This window comes from Rhinolophus sinicus, chromosome 17 (genome assembly GCF_057876585.1).
Source record: "Rhinolophus sinicus isolate RSI-liver-muscle chromosome 17, RSI-T2T, whole genome shotgun sequence".
Classification (NCBI taxonomy): Eukaryota; Metazoa; Chordata; class Mammalia; order Chiroptera; family Rhinolophidae; genus Rhinolophus; species Rhinolophus sinicus.
This window is the reverse complement of record NC_142517.1, coordinates 53,387,626-53,409,563: the sequence shown is the minus strand read 5'-3', so window position 1 is coordinate 53,409,563 and position 21,938 is coordinate 53,387,626. Positions and strand designations below refer to the sequence as shown.

General features: G+C 36.3%; 1 long non-coding RNA gene across 1 annotated transcript; it reads right to left on the bottom strand.

The window, feature by feature from the left end:
- Positions 1-1,339: 1,339 nt before the first annotated feature.
- On the bottom strand, positions 1,340-20,396 carry LOC141571006 (uncharacterized). The gene is made up of 3 exons (XR_012495455.2): positions 20,306-20,396; positions 19,468-19,648; positions 1,340-4,012 (listed from the first exon to the last, which is right to left on the bottom strand). It is a non-coding gene; the product is annotated as an uncharacterized LOC141571006 (long non-coding RNA).
- Between the last annotated feature and the right edge of the window lie 1,542 nt (positions 20,397-21,938).

The following is a 21,938-nucleotide window of genomic DNA, read 5'->3' as shown; positions in this document are numbered from 1 at the left end:
CCAGAGAGGAACACAATACAAGAAATTTCACCTTCATTCCATAGAATAGATGAAGATTGAGGTTTAACAGACAAAACGGCCTGCCCAAGGGTCACCCAACTAGACGATATTAAAGCTGGGACTCAACCCAAAAATTCTCTGAAACTAATCATAGGATTCTTTCCCCTTCGAAAAGCCATCTCCAAGTTGAAGTGAGATGATAGAACACTTATACAGAATAGTCATAATGAACTAGTGGCCAAAAGCTTACACATACAGCGGCAGTATATGAAGTGTTCTGGGTTTGTCATCTCAAAGCAAAAGTTTCGAAGGTTAACATTTTTCTTGCTTTTTATTACATATGAGGGAATGGTACATTCTCTCTGAGTTTATGCTGAAGGATGAAGTAGTAAACACTCAGTTTCTAAAACTCATGTGGCTTCAAAGTAGTTCCAGACTGGTGGAAAATTCACAAATTAGAAAATTTTTAAAGTTTTGTGAGTTTGTTGCTATGCATTTATGGCCATGTTGAATTTGTACAATGCTTTACATGTGGAAATTTTAGTGGAAATTCCTTAGGGCAGGAGTGCAAAGTTGGTTAATATAATACTCTCCCACTTCACAAATTAAAAAAAAAACAAACTACAGAGGTTATAGAGCAACCTCAGACCTTTCCTCGGTTCATTGAACCAGAGAATGGGACAAAGAGCTGTCTTATAGCTAAGAGTCCTCTTCCATCCAGAGTGCTCAGCAGATTGCTCTGCAAAATGGAGTGTATTTATTCAGAAATATCTGTGGAATATTCACAGCAGAGCTGGTGGTCTCACAGTGTGCCTTTGAAGATCAACAGACTTCCAGCTTTCCAAAAACATCCCCATACTACGGTTAAAGCTTCCCCATTGCTTTCTCAACTACCACTGCCCCCACCTTCACTCTCCCATCCCAATACAACTATTAAATCACTAATCTCAGTGAACACATACCCACTGGTTGTCCCAAGGTCCAACTTAGGTACCATCTTAGACTTGTTTTGCCATTTCACATCCAAAATTACATCAAGCCTAGTGCTTCTTAGTACTTAACCCCTTGAAGCCATCCTTTCTTCCTTCCCCACTGTTACTTGGTTCAGGTCACAATACTTACATTGGGCCTCCCTGCCTCCAATCTTGCATCATTCTAATCAATTATACTCGTACATAGCTGAGCCAGATTAGTCTCCTAAAAGAGAAATTAGACTGGCTATTTTTTGCTGGCTTGAAACCCCTTCCTTTTGGCTGACCCATTTCCTCTCCCCACTCTCCCCGCCCCCAACCCTAGACTCTTTCAGTTTGCCATGGCTTAGGAGGCCTCACCTCCCTCATCTCTCATCCCTTTTTGTACTCTCTGCTTCATCCAGACTGAACAACTTACGGTCCCATAAAGGCAGCACATGCTGTATCCACCCTGTTTTCTGGCCCATGTAAATGCGATTTTCTCTATTTGGAATGTCCTTTTACCCAATTCCCCCCTCCATGCCTTCTCCTTGCACCCTTAGCCTCGATAACTTCTACTTATGCTTCTGTTCTCAATCAACACATACCAATTCCTTCAGGAAGCCTCCCTGAGTCCTTTGAGCTGGGGTCAGGGCTCATGTGCGGGGCTGGTTGACACCTGGTGTTTACAAATGGCACTCTTTTAAAACTGCACATTTATAATAGTGTTTCCCCTATTATGCTATCAACGATTTGAGTGCAAAGACTGTGCCCTTTAATTATTTGTGTAACTCCACAAGAGTTAGCATAATGATTACACGTAGTAGGCCTTTAATAAATATTAGTTGAAAGAGTAAATGGTTAAATTAGTAAATAAATAATTGATTAAAAATTAATTGCTATCATGAGGTCTTTGTAAATTAAAAATTGTGTTATCTATGAAGATTAACACAACACCTCCCTAGCCCTTGCCTAACAGAATTAATATTATAGTACAGGGAGTTTGCTCACATTATGAACCTTTGCATGTGTTTATTTTTGCTGTTTTATTCATTGGGAGTAGAGTTAAAGACTACAGTGGAGCTGTGATAAGCAAAACAGCTTAAAATAATTCTTGGCATTTGTCTCGACTTTGCCAATACTCAGGCTTTATTCTGGCTATGTCTTTAGATTTTATCAGCCAATGGAACCCCTGGCCAAAATGTTTTGGCACTGGTTAAATAACCGCAATTTTATTAAATGAAAAATGAGTCAGAGGCTATAAATTAGTTCCTGGTAATGGTTAGGGACATGCTTCTCAAACTTTAGCATGCATAAGAATTCTGGAGAAGCTTGGAGATTCCCTAGTCCCCACCCTCAAAGATCCTTGGGACATGTTTTAAGAATTTGCATTTCTAACATCTCCCCAGTGAAGCTGGTGTTGGCAGCTCACAGGCTGTTGCCTAGCACTGGTGGGGCAACAGTCAACAGCTATTTATTGAGAGCTTGCAGTGTGAGAGACACAACAGGTAGGGAAAGATCCTGCCCAAAGGGTATCCAATTAATTCTGCCAATCTTATTGAGTACTTATGATGCTTCCAAGTGCTGGCTTACACACGGAATTCAGATAAACATAAGAAGCCATCTCAGCTCTCTGAGGGCTCCCAGTGTAGGAGCACAATCTGACAATGATAACTGAGATTGTGATTCAGACGATGGTTGCTGAGATAAGTAGTTCAGCTCCACTGGAACATAGACTAATGTATGGGATGGGCAAAGATCAGAAAGACAGTTTCAAGCCAGATCGTGAAGGGCTGTGAATCTCATCTTAAGGAATTTATAATGCTTGCATGCTGTTGCTTGTCATGGGGAAAATATGATTTTTTGAAAAAGGAATTATATGAATAATTTCTTGGATCACTGACAGCAATTTCTGATAGCAATTCACATGGCTATATGGATGGACTGAGATGAAGATAAGGAGGCCAGTGAGGAGGGGATTGCTATTTTCCAGCAAGAAGTAATTAGAGCATAAAGTGGGGAGTGACAGTAAAGTTACATTATTAATACAAATGTATAGTGTCCTCCAGGCACAGCAGTAGAAAGCCTGGGGCTTTCTTACTCCTAATATTTAAGGCCCCATAAAGTTCTTATAAACCAACTTGTTGCCTCTTTCTTCATGTTTAAAAAAGGAAGGAATCAAATCTCTTTTGTTTATTAAAGTATTTTCAGCACATAATAAATTTCCTGGCACATAGTAGGTGATAAATAAATACATATTGATTGATTGCCAAATTGGAAAGGGCCCTAAGTATCATCTAAACTTTTCTCTTCATTATTTGTTGATAAACGGTGAAACTGAGGCCCCAAAAGAAGAAATGACTAAAATCATTTATCTGGTTACTAGTAAAACTAGGACTAGAACCCACACGTCTTGATTTCCAGTACAGTGTTTTTTAACATCACACCAAGCACCAATCAGGCTTCTATTAAAATTGATATTGCGTTAGGGATAGCGAGCTACTTCTGTCTGACCTCATTGTTTGCTGTTTGTCTGCCACATGCTGTGGTCTGGCAGAGAGCAACTCATTGAAGGCATCTTCTTCCAGCCAATGGCATCCGTGACTAAGACAATAAAATGTGTTTTTCGCTAATCTGTACTCCACATCAGTGGTTTGTTTTTCTGGTGTTTCACTACAAATAGATTACCACTTAATTTCACATGCCATTCAAATAGAGAAAACCAAGTGGTTTAACAAGCAGTAACTGCTGAGAGATATTAAATCCTCAAACCACATCTTTACTTAAAAAAATGTATCACATGGAAAAATGCACCACAGTGACTTGGCTAAACCTTGTAAATCTCTCTGTTGTGAATGTTCCCAGCCATGTCCCCAATAAAGTCCCTGGGTAAACTCGTTGTCTTGGCTTCAGTATGTGTGCTCTGGAGAGAATAAAAAGGAAGGGAGCAGTAGTTCTGGAGTGCCCAAAGGGAAGGTGGTCAGGTTTTCATCATCTGCAGTTCTCCATCTGTGCAATGCCGTGGTGTCATATATGCTGCACAATAATACAGCTTCTTGTGCCTGAGATAAGAAAAAAAGCGCTGGGTTATTATATAAATCCAAAGTCATAGATGTAGGTCACTGCTCAGGTATGTCTGGCCTCAAATCCACTTTTACTCTCCAGGTTAATTTCCTCATATGCTAAAGGAAACAGTAATATCTTACCGATTCATTCAGAGAATTGGGGAGCGTATATGAAAGTACTTAGAAAGTCTGACACAATTGTGTTTAAATACTTACTAAGAAATGTCAGTGTCCACTTGGATCATTTCTATATGGTTTTACGACCATATTGTAGGGTATGAAAGTGGATGATCTTTTTTAGTAACATGTTGAAGGCTTTCTAGTACTACCAGCTCACAAGTTTATATTTCCTTCAAATCTAATGATGACTATTTTATTGAGAGTTTATCATTTGCTAGGCGCTTTAAATGTGTGAATCTTAATACTTACAACTATAAAATGTAGGTATTATCTCTGTTTCACAGTTGAGGAAAGCAGAACTCCAAGAAGTGAAGAACCTAACTCAAATGAAAAATTTAGAAGTGATAGTGCAGAAATTCAAACACAGTGTGTCTAATTATAAAGTCCATTATCATTCTTACACCCTGAGTGCCAACTTAAACCCTACATTTAATTTAAGATCAGACAAATCTGGGTGTTTTAATTCTTCAAAAGGAACCAATTTACTGAGTTATCTGTATGAGATTTAAAAATAACATATTAAAGTGTTTAAATATTTTCAGTGACCATAATATTGGTGACATTGTTGTTATGTCTTTCTGAGACAATGTAATGTATGATATGGAATAAAGCAAATGTCTGATGATATGATATTCTAATTATATCATCATTGATGCTTTTGAGAGCCAAGATTTTTCATATGTTAAAGAAAAAAGATAAATATGTAAGATAGAAGGGAAAAAGTAAAAATCCTGTAGTCCTAAAATTTAATTTGAAATATCAATATGAAAGAAAAATTATAACTATAAATAGTGATGATGCTACACTTGTTTTGGTGATCATTTTGCAATATATACAAATATCAAATCATTACACTGTACAGCTAAAACTAATGCTTGGAAATTAATAAATAATGTATGTCAACTATACCACATTTTCTTTATCCATTGGTGGACACTTAGGTAAATATTGCTGCAATGAACACAGGAGTACTTATATCTTTTCAAATCAGTGTCTTCACTTTTTTTCAGGTAAATACCCAGAAATGGAATCACTAGATCATACGATAGTTCCATTTTTAATTTTTTGACGAAACTCCATACTGTTTTACACAGTGTTTGCACCAATTTACCATCCCACCAAAAAGGGTGTCATTTTCTCCACATCTTCACCAATACTTGTTATGTCTGTCTTTTTGATAATAGTTATTCTAACATGTGCAAAATGCTATCTCATTGTGGTTTTGATTTGCATTTCCCTAATTAGTGACGTTGAATATCTTTTCATACACCTGTTGGCCATCTGTGTGTCTTTGGAAATATGTCTATCTAGATCCTCTGACCATTTTAAAATTAGATTGTGGGCTTTTTGTTTGTTTTTATTTTTGCTATTGAGTTGTATAAACTTGTGTTGTTTTAAGCCACACAGTTTTTGGTACTTTGTATGGCAGCACTAGGAAATGAACACAGTGCTGGGTATTCATACTCCGTCTTTAGCTTCCTTCTAAGATGCTGTTTAGTTACTTGGAAACAGTTTGATCTTTTTGTGTCATGCTTTTAAGCTTTTCTAAGAGAGAGTAGAGCAGTAGTTATTCTAGGCCTAATTTTACCCTACTCCAGAGATGAGACCCTTTTTCTGAGCACTCCACCCAAAGCTCCATAAATTAGGAGTTTTTCTAGTCTAGCTGTTTGGGAAGAGGCACTCTTCTTGACCTTTTGTGAACTTTTTTTTTTTTTTTTTTTTTTTACATTATGACCAGATTCTTTTGTTATTTTAACGTGTGTGTAGGGGGAGGAAAAGTAAATCCAGTCCCCATAACTCCATTGGCCAGATGCAGAATTCAATCTTTGCTCGAGGATGATTGATCAAAGTTTGTTTTCATTATTGAGTTTTAAAAACTTTCATCTTCACTACTCAGTATTGAACATGTCAGACCAAGAAGAATTCAAATGCTTTTGAAATCGTCTGATAGGTTTGCACTGAGTTACATAATTGTCCAGTCAAATAATGACTATGCTACATATACTGACTTATTGATGAAAAGTGTAGGAGATTTGTCACTGGAACACTTTTTTCTTCGGGCCACTTCACTGTGTCAAAGGCAATTTTGCATGCTCTTTCATCTGGAAGCTCCAGACTTGTCAGGGCACGGTGAAGCAGATGTTAAGACATGATCCCGTATGCTGGGATATATATACAACTTGAATATTTATGTACAGATGTACTAGCTATTATAGCATTACTAAAGGTTTTTATCCCACCAAACACAGCTATTATACATTCTACTTTGTACAGTTCCTAACCGGATTTTTAAAGAAGGATGATGTTTGTAATTGCACAGCATGCAATATTACATATTTTCTGTCTAGAGAGATTTCCTTTTGATCAGGTGCTGATCAGAACTTAAATGTCTGTTTAAATATCATAGCACATCTGATGTTTGGAAGAATTTCCTACTCACTATCTTATGGATCAATGCATTTCAAGTCTTGTTTTGCCTCTACTGCTATATTTCATGTGCTGGAAAGTACAGGGCCCATTTTTAGCACAAAATGACCTCTGACTGTGCACCTTCATGCCACATTGCTGGAATACAGGAGAAATATTCCTGAAAATTATTCCTAGGAAAAGCTTAGCACTAGTCTATTTTTAAAAAGCTTTTAATTTGGAAATAACTTTGAACTTATAGAAAAGTTTAAAAAATAGAAATGACAAAAGAACTATATATATATGTATCTATGTATATATGTAATATATGTATATGTATATGTGTATATTTAATATGCATATAACCTTTACCCAGATTCTCCTATTGCTAATATTTTACCCTATTTACTCTATTATTTGTCATACTTTCTCTCTTTTCCTCCAGTTATTTACGTGCTCATTTATTATCCTGTGAACTCCTGAATTCCCATGTATTCATGGTTTATAATTAATGACTGTGTTTAATTACTTTGGTTATCATATCATCCCTTAGGTGGTCATTGGGAGCACCTTTAAGCTTACTCCTGTCTTCTTGTACATGTCCCTATATATTTGAGGACACTTTACTCTCTGGACTAACAAGTTGTTTATCAGGCTCACTTTGAGCTGTCCCAATACTGGTACTACACATAGGTACTAAGTGCTGATTCGCGTCAGTGGAGATGGTTTTAGAGACCAAGATCTGTGTGTTAAGTGTGCTCATTGCTGCTGTGTAGCATTTAAATACTTTTAACTTAAGTTATTGCGTGCCTCATGAATATATTCCACTGAACCCAAACTAATGTGTCCCCAACTCAACCTCCCTCTGGCCACTCCAAGGTCACACTTCATGAATAGAAGTGTAACAGAAGTGAATGGGGAGTAAAACATTTGTAAATTTTATAAAAGCATAAGACCATAGAATTCTAATGCAAGGGCTCCTCCCATGCCTCAGGAGAGGTCTACAGAAAGTTAACCTTCATTAGTTCCACTGTAAATCTGCCTTGATCTGCTGAAAAGTTGACTTCATCCATGATTATATGGAAGGGGATGTGTCAATAACAAGAAACTCCTACAGAATCAACAAAAATAGATTATTCAACTGGGATTTTGTGAGTTTTTCCTTCCACATTTGTGGGTTTAAGCTCTTCATCAGTTCTTACTGTCCATTGTCTTACTTTTTCCCAATAGATCACTTTTCATGCTAGCTTCTTATTGACTCGGATGTGTTCAAAATAATTAAGAGAAGATAGATGATTGGAAATTTTTTTGTATCAATCCCACTGGGTAAAGTTATGCTTTTATGATATTTCTGGTGACAAGAACACAGGCTTTAGGACCAAACAGGCCTTTGAATAACTTTAGAATATCTACAGCTAATTGGAAGTAAATAGTTCAAGGCGTAGGGTGACTGGCTAAGATGTCCATCTCTTTGTCTTCTGCAGACTTCAAATTTTTAAGTATTGCTGTTGTTATGGAGCTAGGAGAGAATCCATTCTTCTTTAATAGTAAGGCAGTGGCTGTTAGAATGAAGTGTTTCCTAGTTTAATTAAGGAAGAGTTAGATTTAGCTTTGGTTTCTGGGAATTCTGTGCACATTTAAAGAATTTAAATAGATTACTAAAGATGACTGTAAGTTTCTAATATTCTCTTAGAAAAGTATTATAATCCATGTATCTTATATATAAAATAAAGCTACTTACTAGTTTAGACACTTCAAAATCATTTATAATTTTTTTCTATGGAAAATTACAAAACAAGTTAGAAAAATTCTATCCAGAAATTAACATTTGGTTCAGTAATATATCAACTTGTTGATAAGTTAAAAACTAACTGGATAGTTATATCATGTATAATTTTATGAACAATGCTAAAATGTGTACAATATTAACTTAGTTGTTCTCATCTAACAATCAGTAACACGTAGACCAAGATAAACCTTAAGAATTATGAGTTTTTGTTTTTTCAGTTTTTGTTTTTCCTTTATTGTTTTCAGTTTTATATGCCACATTTCAGTGAAATCATATGGTTCTCTACTTTTTCTGCCTGACTTATTTTGCTTAGGATAATAATCTCAAGATCCATCCATGTTCTCCCGAATGGCACTATTTCATCTTTTCTTGTGGCAGAGTAGTATTCCACCGGGTATATGTACCACATCTTTTTTATCCATTCATCTATCAAAGGACACTTTGGTTGTTTCCAGGTCTTGGCTACCGTAAATAAAGCTTCAATGAACATAGGAGCACATATATCTTTATGGATAAATGTTTTCAGGTTTTTTAAAAAAAAGAATGAAAAGTCTAAGAGTTTGCACATTTTCCATATGCAAACTTATTTGTGGAGTTGTGTGTTTTGATTTAATCTTCTGTGATTAAGTAGTGACATATGGAAATTATCAAGGTCAGTTTGGTACTCAATTCTCCAGGGAGGATTTATTTAATAAGGCAAAATTAAGTGTCATCAGTTAAAGTATCAGTCTGCATCCAAAAGAAAAAGAAGAAAGAAATGTACAAATCACATGGAGTTGCTATGTTTTGTAAAATAGAAATGACAAAAGAACTATATATATGTATATATGTATATGTATATATATAATATGCATATATGTATATATGTAATATATGTATATGTATATATGTAGTATGTATATATGTAATATGTATATATGTATTATATGTATATGTGTATATGTAATATGCATATAATCTTTACCCAGGGAGGATTTATTTAATAAGGCAAAATTAAGCGTCATCAGTTAGAATATCAGTCGGCATCCAAAAAAAAGAAAAAAGAAATGTACAAATCACATGGAGTTGCTATGATTTGTATTCCTGGAGTAAGCTGAATATTAAAATGGTTATATTCAATATAATTTAGCAAATCCAATCTGCCTAGTTTTTTAAATAAAGATATAAAAACTACATTAAAAGTTTTCATAGCCTTTTTCATCTTTCAAAATAGTTTTTGAGGAAAGAACCCAACTCGTAAGTGTTTTGGAATTTATACAAAAGTGAAACCTTTTTTAATCAATATGAACCTTGGTGGTGACTTGCATGGGTGCCTGTATTGCACAAGTGTCTTATAGCATCCCCTTATATCCTCATTAAGAGTTACCAATGGAGGTGGCACACTCTATTACCAAGAGCATTGGCTTATGAATCAGAGGTCATGGGATCAGATCCTGTCTCTGGTACCAATTGTCTCTGTGATCTTGAGTAAAGTCACTTCTCCAACAGTCTCAGGAATGTTATATATAAAATAAAGGAGATGAACTGTATCAGTGCTACTCAATATATGATCCTTAGACTAATGCTGATTCTTAAAATTTTTGTTACTGATTCAAGATGAGTATAGACATTGAGGGCAAATGTTTAAAAACATTATACAGCATTCTGACAAAGTAATTTTATTTTCTTGTGTTGATAAGATAAAACATGGGGCCTATATTTTGCATATTTTTATTTTTTTTTTTAGTAATTCATTTTAATTTTGTTTTTCTAAAAGTATTCACATTAAACAGATAGGTGCTGGGGTGAAACAAACAAAAACCTGGTCCTTTTCACAGAAACACAGAACTAAATTATCCCCAAAGAGCCTTTTTGGTTCTAATACATTCTACCACTTTACGATTCTAAGAGGGTTCATTAGAAAAATAGCAACTGTGCAATTCTCACTTCCCTCTAGACTCGGCAATTTATAAGAGCACAAGAAATCACAGCTTTCGCCAAAGTTCCTCCCATTTGCCAACCGACTTTGATTATAAAAGGCTGTCTGGGTAGTCATGTAGTAGCTAATTTGGACTTGTCCAGACAAAATCAGGAAAGGATTTACGAGTCTGGCTTTGGTACGAGGCAATGAATAGAACACGTGCGATGTTTCCAGTTGTTTTAGGAGAAAACTTTCTTTAATTTTAGTTCAGGAAACAATGCCAAATTCCCACAGGAAAATACTCATTAGTGTTCAATGCAGAAATAGTGAGAAGATATTCCTGACTAAATATATGAGACCAAGATGCTCACATACTTTAGCATTCAAGAAATTAAAATAAATATATAGATATTTATACATTTATGGTGCTTGCTCTGAAACCCATAAAGAAACAATCTTATGACTAGAAATAATGTATATACTTCTAGTTGCTGTAGGTATTATTTAACAGAAAAATCACCAGGCTGGAATTTGGAAGACAAATTTGAGCTCCATTTCTGCCAATGATTCTTGAACACTTACCTCTCCAGGACACAGGGGTAACATATGTTAAATGAGGAAATTAAACAGATAAATCTAAAATGCCTCCATTTCTAATGATCACTGTTCCAAAATGATCTTATTTTCTGCTTCTAAATGGAATACTTTATCCTCATTTTTATTAGGCATACACAAATGATTGATGTAAAAGCTATCAGAAAAACAGCAATTGTTTAAAACAATAGAAAAAATAATTTAATCACTCTATGTTTAATTCTTTCTAAACTCTGAAACCCAAAATAATAATACCTAAGTGTCCTTTACAATTTTTTTATTATATTTTTATATTGGAACGACTAAGAGGCCTTTTAATACATTTTCAAATTGGTCAATGCCTATGGACTCTCTGCATCTGAATTCCCTGATGAAATTTTTAGAAAATAGAGATTCCTTCTGTTTGCAATCTCACGCTCTCATTTTCAAAACTCCTATTCAGTAGGTCTGAGAAATGGTGTCTAGAAATCTGTATCTTTAAAAAAGCTACCCAAATAGTACTAGATCATTAGTTTGTGAAACCTGTAATCTAGTTCAACCACTCATCTGAAGATTGAATTCCCTTTGACACCCATTTACAAATGGATATTCAGTATGAAGCGGGCCTTTCTCTCTGCTTGATTACTAACTCTACTGGAGGGAAAAGCATTTATAGTCAGCACTGGGCCTGTCAAGGAGAAAATACTCAGCAAATATGTGATAGATGACTGTATATACCAAAGAAGGAAGGAAGGGAGAAAAGGAGGAAGGAAGGGAGGAAGGGAGGAAGGGAGGAAGGAAGGGAGACAGGGAGACAGGGAGGATTAAGGGAATGGAATAAAACTATCTCACTCCAGACTGTACCATTTTCAATTTGGACAATTGTGTATTATGGTTGTTTTTTTTATTTGTTTTACCTTCTCCGTAATTTTCTTTTTTTTTTTTTTCTCCATAATTTTCACCCATTCTTTCTACCCTATGTGGTAAGCATTTTTAAATAAATGATGTAAATTTAGGATTTTTTTAATATACTGCTTTTATATCCATTATTTTGCTAAAACATCATAAAGAAATATGTACATTCTACAGAAGAGAAAATGAGGCTGGCTCAGGGAGATTAAAATATATTGTTCAACATCATACATAACCAGAGAGTAGTACATACTCACAAACTTAGCACAGCTAAGATCAGAAGACTAGTGCCCTCTCTGATAATTAGAACTAATATATATGTAGTGTTTACTGTAGCTCAGGCAGTTTTTTAAGGTCTTTACCGGTATTAACTCCATAAATCTTCACAATAAACCCATGAGGTGGAGGCACTATTATTATTTCTCCCTTTACCTATGAGGAAGCTGAGGCATAATGCCTTTATCAGAAGTAATTAATTAATCAATTAATTAATCAACTGTTCAGATATTAACCAGTTAATTAATTTGGTAGAAAGCATAAAATTTATGACGTAGAAGTTAAGAGAAATTAAAAGGAAATGGGATTCAGTGCATAAGTGAAAATTCTAACTTTCGTAGGAACAGGAATAGCTCATCATTTTAACAGAAAAGATAGCACAGAATATTGGCTATAGTTTGCTGGAAGGAGGATTGCCAAGTTCTGTTTTGATAGCTTTTTTTTTTTTTTAGGTGAATATGAAAAGCAAAGTAATGTGTATCAGCAAGGAGACAAGAGAGGGTTTCAGATATGGAGAAAAGGTATAAAATATTAGTAGTGTCTAACAAGAGGAGAAGGGTATATATTGACTCATAGGACCCAGTTGGATTGCTCAGTAGCCCTGAGGTCACATCTGAGTTTGTGCTGTAAATTTAAAGTGAGCCCAAGGCATCGTTATTTGTTCTTCTCCAGCCACATTTAATGACTCAGGTAGCAACATGGAATAACCAGAAAGGTGACTTTTACCCAGAAAGATCAATGGAAAGTAGAAAGAAGTCCCAGAGAAATGCACTAGTTTGTGAGGTATGACAGAAGTCAACAGGGGTACAGCCAGTTGAGGAGAGGATCAGTACATGAGAAAGTAAAATTACCATCTCAGCTCCCACCTCTATCACATTCTCAACTACTGTAACCTATGTGTGATAACATTATTCTTAATCTTAAAAAATGAAACTGAAAAAAATGACTTACAAAAATGCAATTTTCAAATTCAAGGTTGCTATTAGAAAGGAACTGTATTTTTTTTTGTTGGTTGATTAGAACTGGATAGTATAGTAACTTGAACTAATGTGCTGAATACTTACTTTGCTCCCGGATGTCTTACAAAAATCTTATTCTTCAAGTAACCATCCTAACAATTTTTATAACTGGGCATTTTGTCTCTGACTTTAATTATAAATAAATTAAAGATCCTGGAAGGTACATAATTTGCCAAAGTTTCACAGCTAGTCAAAGAACTTTGTGTAAGTTTTTTCTACACTGTCCCTCATCTCCAAAGCCCAGAGCTAAAAGCCCTTGGCAAGGCAAAGAATAATGCTTTTAAAGGGCCTTCAGATTACCTCTTCCATATTCCTTCTTTACAAGGGGAGCACCAATCTTACTCTGAATTCACTAACAAAACTCTGAGCCGTAAGATGACTAAGAACTTCAACCTCAACATAAGAAAGAGGAAGACTCTCTCATGGAGCCAGATGTTAGAAACAGAAACAAGAATAATAAAATTAGTCCAAAATAGCAGCCAAACAAGTAAATTGTCCCTGAAGGAGTTCTCCAGGAAGTCAGAAGAGGCCAGAGTCCATCACACACCTATGGGAGTTACCTGGTGCCAAGCTCTCAGATCCTTTGGGATCAATTAATTACACCCATATTCATCTGGTTGGGCCTTCAACTACTTCTCTGTGCCAAATGCTCTATAGATCGGGGACAATCAATTTGAATCATCAGTCCCCTCAAAGACCACAGGGCACACAGGAATGTTTTTGAGACACCTCAAAAATATAGCACTCCCTTTGCTTGAATTAGTGGAAGGAATTTGAAGAAGGACAATGAATCAGCAAGTTGAACCAAACTACTGTGTAATATGGTTACTGTATTTCATGTTCCAGACCAAGATGTAATTAGTTGAGAGAAATAAAGTTTACTTTCTGATGAGGGCCCTGGAACCCAGAGAGGTGAAACAACTTTATAAATAACTCATGGGATGAAAAGATGTAACTAGGGAGAGCTCCAAAGCCTGACACCCATAACACTGTTCTTTCTACAGTGTGGTCAGAGAAGGGCGGGGGCCAAAGAGAAAATTCTGTCTCAGCCAGGATTTCAGTCACACAAGTTACCAATATCACTCAAACAAGTGCTTTCAGGGTCCTTGATGGTTTATTGCAAATCCTCAGTTTTCCTGTGGAGAAGCCAATCTGTGTTACTACTCCAGCCAAGGTGACCCACCCTTTGGCAGGTTCACCAGAATTTTAAGGATGCAGTTACAAAGGGCTCCTGTTTATAGTAGAACCATTCAAGAAAGCTGGTTTGGCTTCACAAATAAATAAAACCCTTTTGCCTGGAGAGTGTTGATTATATATTTATTTATTCTTTATAATGAGAAATAGTCAACAGAAACCTTTCTCTGCTGGGTGAAGAGCAACTTTGTGCTCCACTTTTCTGGTTATTTGGAGCCTCAGCAGTGGCTTCTCTCTGGAATTGAAAGGCGCAGGCTAATCCTTTCAGCTTTGACCTTTAGTTCACCTCTGACGTTTTGAGGCTATATTTGTAGTGACTTACATCGAAGCAGCTTTATCTAAATGTTTATCTCTAGTAGTAAATGATGAGTAGCTATTACTTGCATTCTTGCCATTTTGCCTTCAGTTTTACGTCAAGTCAATCCAGCATCCATATCGCCAACAGCATTATTTTACTGAAATTCACCCTGTCCCCCAAACTTATTAATATGGCATTACAGGCTCTTTACTACCCAGCACCAATTTCTAGGTCCATTTTTCTGGCATTTACCTTTATAGTCCACATGATCCAATCACACAATATTAAGAGTTATTAAAAATATCTTCATGTTATCCATTTCTCATCCACCCCTCATTTGGCACATTAGTCACTGCATCCCCCCCTTGACAGAGAGAGAGAGAGTTCCGACGGCTGGCCTGACAATAACTGCATCTGACCTGGCTGTGAATGTGACAGACCGGTGACTGAGATCGCTGATGACAAAGGCAGTGATTTTGGATGTAAATGGCCATGGCCTCACTTTCACGTCTTTCCCCATTGCTTATGTTAAAGAGAATGCCACAGTGGGCTCCTTGGTACACAGCATAACCTCTGAAACCCAGATGAAGGAAGGAATGGAAGCGTAACACACACCTTCCTCTCAGGAAATGAAAACTCGGCCTTTATGCTAGATGAGTCATCAGGTACCGCAGATGTCACTGTCAATTAAAGCCTCTGTTCACTTGCTTACATTCATCCTTTCCATTTTCCTCAGTTAAAGCGACAGTTCTCAAAATGTGTAAGCTTTAAAGAAATGTGATTTGATTTACCGTTAAACTCACATATATGATAGGAACAGAAGTTGTATTCAGAAAATAAACCGTTAACAGAAACGGCCTCTTTGTTAATACTGACTATGCTTTGTAGCTAGTTCACATTTCATGGGATGACTATACAGTAGCAAACTTTTATGCCCCCACTGTGTGTCTTCAGAGTGTAGGAGATGGTACCAAAAGTACTCAGAGGTAGAACATGATTAATCAACAGCATTATTCAAAGGCTTTAGTATGGAAACTTATCTTTAAGATCATACAAACATATATTTGTAAATAGTTGGAAATAATGTGTTTTTAAATGATTGGATTGAGCATTCAGACCCTTACTTCTTACATCAACTGTCTATTTTATTTTTTACAGAAGCACTTTTTCACTGTCAAGTACTCTGCAGAAATGTCACTCATTGTAACTTCACTTGTCACTTGTCTTGCTGTCACAATGTTGCCAGATAACATGTACTAAAGATTTTGATCTAGTTTTATGGGGAAAAAAAATCTTCATGTTTTATATCTTTATACCCTTTTACTCACGCTGTTCCACCTTCCTGAACACCATTTCTTCTTTTACATGCTATAAAAATTACTTTTACGAGTAGCCAATCTAAAATGTTTTATCTGCATTGCAGTTTTTTTACTCTTTCCTTAATAAAAATTAATATCTCTTTCATATGTATTTCCATAAAAGTTTATATTTACACTTATAATTATGTGTGTGTAATTATTTTCTTCATAATTTTACGTGTGTGTATGTGTATGTTACACATTGTGAGCTCTTTGGGAGCACAGACTAAATATTTTCCTGGGCTTCTCAATGTGCTATATTGCATTTGATAAAACGAATTAATGCAATTCACCAAATGTTGTGAAGAACACCTTGTGATTGAGCTGCTTGTTGTTTGCATATCTATTTTTGGTTAATTTGTTTTAAGGTCAGTAAAACCAAAAGGAAATGTAACCAGGCCTACCAATTTGATAAAAATATATTACATATGTTTCAGGTTTTTAAAAATAAAAAAATATACATTAAGTTATGATATCATTCCAAGCTTTAATTCTCTCTCCAGAGGCAATTGTTCTCATGGGTTTAGAGCATATGCAATCTATATTTTTATGTCTTTTCTAAATACACATGTGTATCATAAATGAAATATATTACGCTTTAATGTGTTTTTTAGAAATATATACATACCACCATATTGAATGTATTTTTTAACTTGCCTTTTCATTTATTATCCATAAATGTCAATTCTTCTAGTCTAAGTTATTTATTTTAATTAATATGTGGTATTTCCTCATATAAATATATCATAATTAATTTAGTCATTCTTCAACCATTGGAACTATTTCTAATTTTTTGCTTCATAATCATTTTAATGAGCATTCTTGTAAATGTCTTCTTGTGTACGTGTATAAGAATTTATTTATGAATTATTCCTAGGAGTGGGATTGTTCTCAGGTCATTTTCTGAGGCCAGATTGTTCTTCCAGGGGATTTTATTTATAAACTAGCAGTATATGATATAGTTGTGTCTCTCTAATCTTACCACACCTTATTTTTTTTTAGTTTTTGCAACATTATTATTATTATTATTATTATTATTATTATTATTCAACATTGTAGCTGCTTATCTTCCCTTCTAATTATCCCGGCCCATAGGTAGCAACTCCACTGAACTGATATCATCAGATTCCTCCCTGAGAAGAATGATGCTGAGGTATTTTTTGTTCATTTGGCCTGAAAAACAAGTTTTGTTTTTGTTTTTTGTCTTGGCAGCATTGGGAGAAACACTGAAGAATTGTCCCTTCCCATTTTCTGCTACTACCCCTCTATTCCCTGCTGACTGTGATTGGTCATTGTACACAATCCTTGCAGTTCTGCCATTGTGAAGAAGCCTGCGATCAAAGCACCACCAGCAGTTACCCCTAGACTAGATCTTTTTTCTTCTCTGCCAACTCGTGACCAGATTCTTCCTGATGCTCTCCCTAGTGCCTCAACCCCAGTGCCTACTCAGCTTGCCTTTCCCCACCAAGAGTACCATGGGATACTGGTCTAAATTCCTGCCAAACCCCTCTTGCCCTAACAGGCCTACAGCCGCTCTCCCACTTCTCCATTCCCCTGCTGCTCCCTATAGCTTCTTCCTAACCATAAGCTGGCACTCCTGCGCTGATTAGCTGATTCATCATCTTTCCAGTGTGTGGTTTTTGGAGCCTCCGGGCCATGGCCCAGGAACAACAAGATGCCCCTCTGCTGCCTCCACCCACTTCTAGTCATCAAGGACACCTGGTATATCCAGCTTATACAGGCTCCTGACACACTCATGTCCTACCACTTTAAACGACTATGACTTGCAGGGGTGTTGGCCTTTTCACACCTGGATAAAAAATGTGGGTGGAGTGCACAACACCTCAGACCAGGCACTCCCAAGGGATGATGAATACTTTCAGTAGACACGTTTCCAGTTACCTGCCACACCCATAGTCCTTAGAAAGAACAACCTTATATTTTACACATCCCAGTTTCTTTCTCCCCTCTTCTACCACCGCAGATGGATATGTGATCAAACATGGCAAAACTCTGGGTGGTCATATGTGTATGACTTATGTGGCTTGGCTTCAAAAGACGATCTAGGTCATTGGTTCACTACCTTGGCTGAACATTAGAATCACCTGGGAAACTTCTAAAAATTTACCAATGCCCACGCACATCCCCTAAAATAAATATTTAGTTGCCCAATGTGGAACAAGGTATATCTTTTTTTAATGCCTACCCCCATCCGAGTGATTCTAATAATCACCAGCATTGACAATTGAGAACAGAAAACCAACTAAAACACACAGCTTCCCGTCTAAATTCACATGACTTTAGGAAAGCCTAGCCTAGGAAGATGAAGTTCCAAATGACTTTATTATTTATTTCAAGAACTGTTCCCGAAATCCATGAATCTGAACACCAGACTACTCAACTATCTCTCCTTACTCCTCCTTAGGACAATAGGTAAATTCAGTAGGCTCATCAAAAGACTATTTATTAAAGACTCTTGCTTTTCTGTGTCCACCAACCTTAAACTATTATGTCACAAACTTGTCTAAATTCAAGTTGGCTCCAGCATTGAAAAACTTATCTCAAATTAGATCTCTAAATTCTCATAGGTATTCTACCCTTGCCATCCCTCTCTTTCGAGAGATTATTATGACTGTCAAAATATTGGTCTCCCTTATTGTGTTAAGCAATACGATCTGCTTTCCTTTATCAAGAGGTTATTTTAGTGGTCAACAGTTTATCCTGGTGGCATTTTCAGGGAGTTGACAGTAGACAGAGCCACTAATTTGGGCCAATCTACTTATCTCTGTGATCTAAGCTACATAAAGACGTTTCAGCTGAAGATAGGAGCCAGACTTCAGGACAAGAAACTGAATGAGAGTGTCTAAAAGAGAAAGCCTAAAGAAGACAGGTCATATAAGTGGAAAGGATGCTTCAGGGTCTCCATCCTTTAGAGTGGTCCACAGGTGGTCTGTGGCTTATAAACCAGCAGGGCCTGAGGAGCTGGAGAAGGACCAATCAAGTGCTCAGGGCTGTTTTCGACAGAACTGACTCAGCACCTTGGCCGGCTGTTGATCTCTTAGGAAAACCTGCCCGTGTATAAAGAGAAATATTGTCCTACCTATACTTCGAATTCAAACATCCAGTCAAACTATGAGTGAATTAAATACCCTCCCCGTGCTTCAAGTTTTCAAACACCAAAATAAGGGTGCCCGTATCTGGTGACAACGGGTATGTCCCTCTGAATTGGACTGGATTATATTAGTATATTCAAGTTGAGAACAGAGGAGAGTGGATTCACCCCACCACCACCTCTACCACCACACACACACCATGAAAGGTATTATCCACTCATCCCTTTATTTGAACTCAGTTATGCTCCTTACAATCAAAATCTATTGCTAGAATCATAATCTTATTGTAGGTTACATAGACATGTCTAAGGCACTTAATAAAGATTGACAACTGTAAGCTTTAAAATAACCCTGGGAAGTAAATATACTCCTCTACAATTTACCAATAATTAAACATATGTTCCACTTTATAACAAAAACTGAGTTTGAATTACCTGCCCAAAGTCAAGTAGCAAGGTGAAGTTAGACTGAGTCTAACATAGGTCTTCATTCTCCATGTTACCATTCAGACCATAACAGGGCTCCTTAAAGGACTGAAGCAGGCAGGATAACAGTTTCACAAGAGGACATATCCAAAGTTCCAGCAAAGCTTCCACAGCAGTTCTTAAAGCTGTGCTAGGGAGAATTCATGGAGAATTATAAAGGTTAACATAACTTATTTTTTGTAGCTCAAAAAATTCCCAAAACTTCAGATCTGATGGAACTAAATGAGTGGAACATTTTGACTAAAACAGGAAAAATAAATCATAAAGGAAAACCTTTTTTACTATCATTTGCTTAATTATTAATGTTTTTAGCAGCTCCCGTATGTAACTGCAGAAAGTGTCGATTTGAAAAACAATTAAATTGTTTTTGAATATCAGGGAAATCAATTATCTTTCTGTTTGGATGTCTTTCAGTCCCAATTAACCTTATATTACTTTTAAAGAATTAATTTAAAATTAAAACCTCCTTATGAATCAAAAATATATATAATTCTACTATATTCAATTCTATATGCATTATAGTCTTTTATCCATATGCATTATAAGGCCAAGGTAATTATAATTAGAGATTGTTTTTAATTTTGTCATACCTTTCAGTGTTAATAATAAAGTTTCATCATCTAGCTAATTTGATTAATTATGAATTGTCATTTCTCTCTCTGAGGCCTGAAACAAAATGATCAGCTAGAATTACCCAAGTATAAGGGGGAGCAATGGATACCACCATTTTTTAGACTGATATTCTTTCAGTAAATTACCCACATAGAATGACTATGAAGTTATTTACCTTCCTTTTTGAACACAGCCCATTATCATTAAACATCTAGCAGAGTCCAATGCTTCTTCAGTCTGTTTTTGTTACAAATTCTTAAGGCCCTAATAAGAAAACATTGGGAGAGTAATGTGTAAGCTGTGCATACTTCTGTGCTCTTCTAGAGCTTTCAGAGACTTGTTTGCATTGTAGGCTTTCTTCATTCATTCATCTACCTCAGCAAAGTTGGCCATCTGCTGACAATATTAAGCGAATTGATCTATCTAATCTACCTGTTTTTGAATGGCAAGCCATCTTATCTGTCCTGTCCATTTGTTCATTCATCAAACATGCTAAATGCTTGGGAAATAAAAACAAGCATATCACAGTCCCTGGCTTGAAAGGTTAAAGGAGAAGACAAACACACAAATGTCTATTTGTAGGGACATGATACCAAATTTGAAAACACAAAGAGGCAGAACTCACCTAAATTGTATTGGGAACACCAAGGAAGGAACGTTTATCACTGACTGACAGGATAAATTAAGGAAAGATTGTTAGGGGAATGTCAGTTGAGTTGAATTTTGAAAAATAAATAATAACAAATTACATCTACAGAGTTTGTATGACAGCCAGGCATCTTTTAAGCCATTATACGTATTAATTCATAAAATCATCACAACAACCTTAAGGGTGAAATACTATTATTATCCCATGACCTCATTTAATCCTCATTTTAAATGTGGGAAAATTGCAGAGTCGTTAAATAATTTGCCTTGTGTCACTTGGTCAGATAACACAGGAAATTAGAATGGAATTTTCCCTGCTTTGTTTTTGACTGAGGTCAAATAAGATAAATATTTGTTACCAAAGTATAAAACAAACCCTTTCTGATCAATACACTATTTTACATGAAATGATATCTGGTCTATGGAATCTCTCATACAGATCAAGAATAAAAACAGAGATGGGAAGAGAAGGCATGTGTGATCAGGGATTTGCAGAAAAATTTCTTTGGAAACATGTTATGCTCTCCATATTCACCCCATCCATTTGGGGGAGGAGGCTAACTTCTTACTCCAAATATAAGGAGAGGGGTTTCAGAGCAATAATTGAAAGAGCTTAAAATGTTTTCCAAAATTGGATGTTACAAAGCACTGTGCTTGTTCCGAAGAAAGCTTTCTCAATCTGTAAACTGGGAATTCTAAAGGAAAAAAAAGCAGGTTTGGCTTTGGTGGTACGGCGTGGAGAGGCCTCCTGCACTGGTATTCCTCACTGGCTAAGGAATGCTTGACTCTTTCCCAGGGTCAGGTAAGGTCATAGGAGAGAAAGTCAGCAAAGGGTCCAGTCCAAAAGGGTTGCCTGGAGAAGGGAGGGGCAAGAGGACCTCAGAGAAAAAGACTGTATGTGTAACTTTGGATAACCAGGTGCATAAGAAAGAAGTATAAGTAGCCACCTGGAATAAATGTGTCCAGGGAATTTAAGTGAGCGATCCAGCAAAGAATCTCCACAGAACAAAAACTTCAAGGAGAGAAAGGTTTGGCTCTTATTAAGACATTCCTATCCACGGGGTGGAAAGCCACCCCAACAAGTATGAAACGTCCTACCTTTTATCTTCCCTTCTTTTCCTGCTTAGAGTCTGGCAGAGAAGGAAACCTGAAAACAGCTA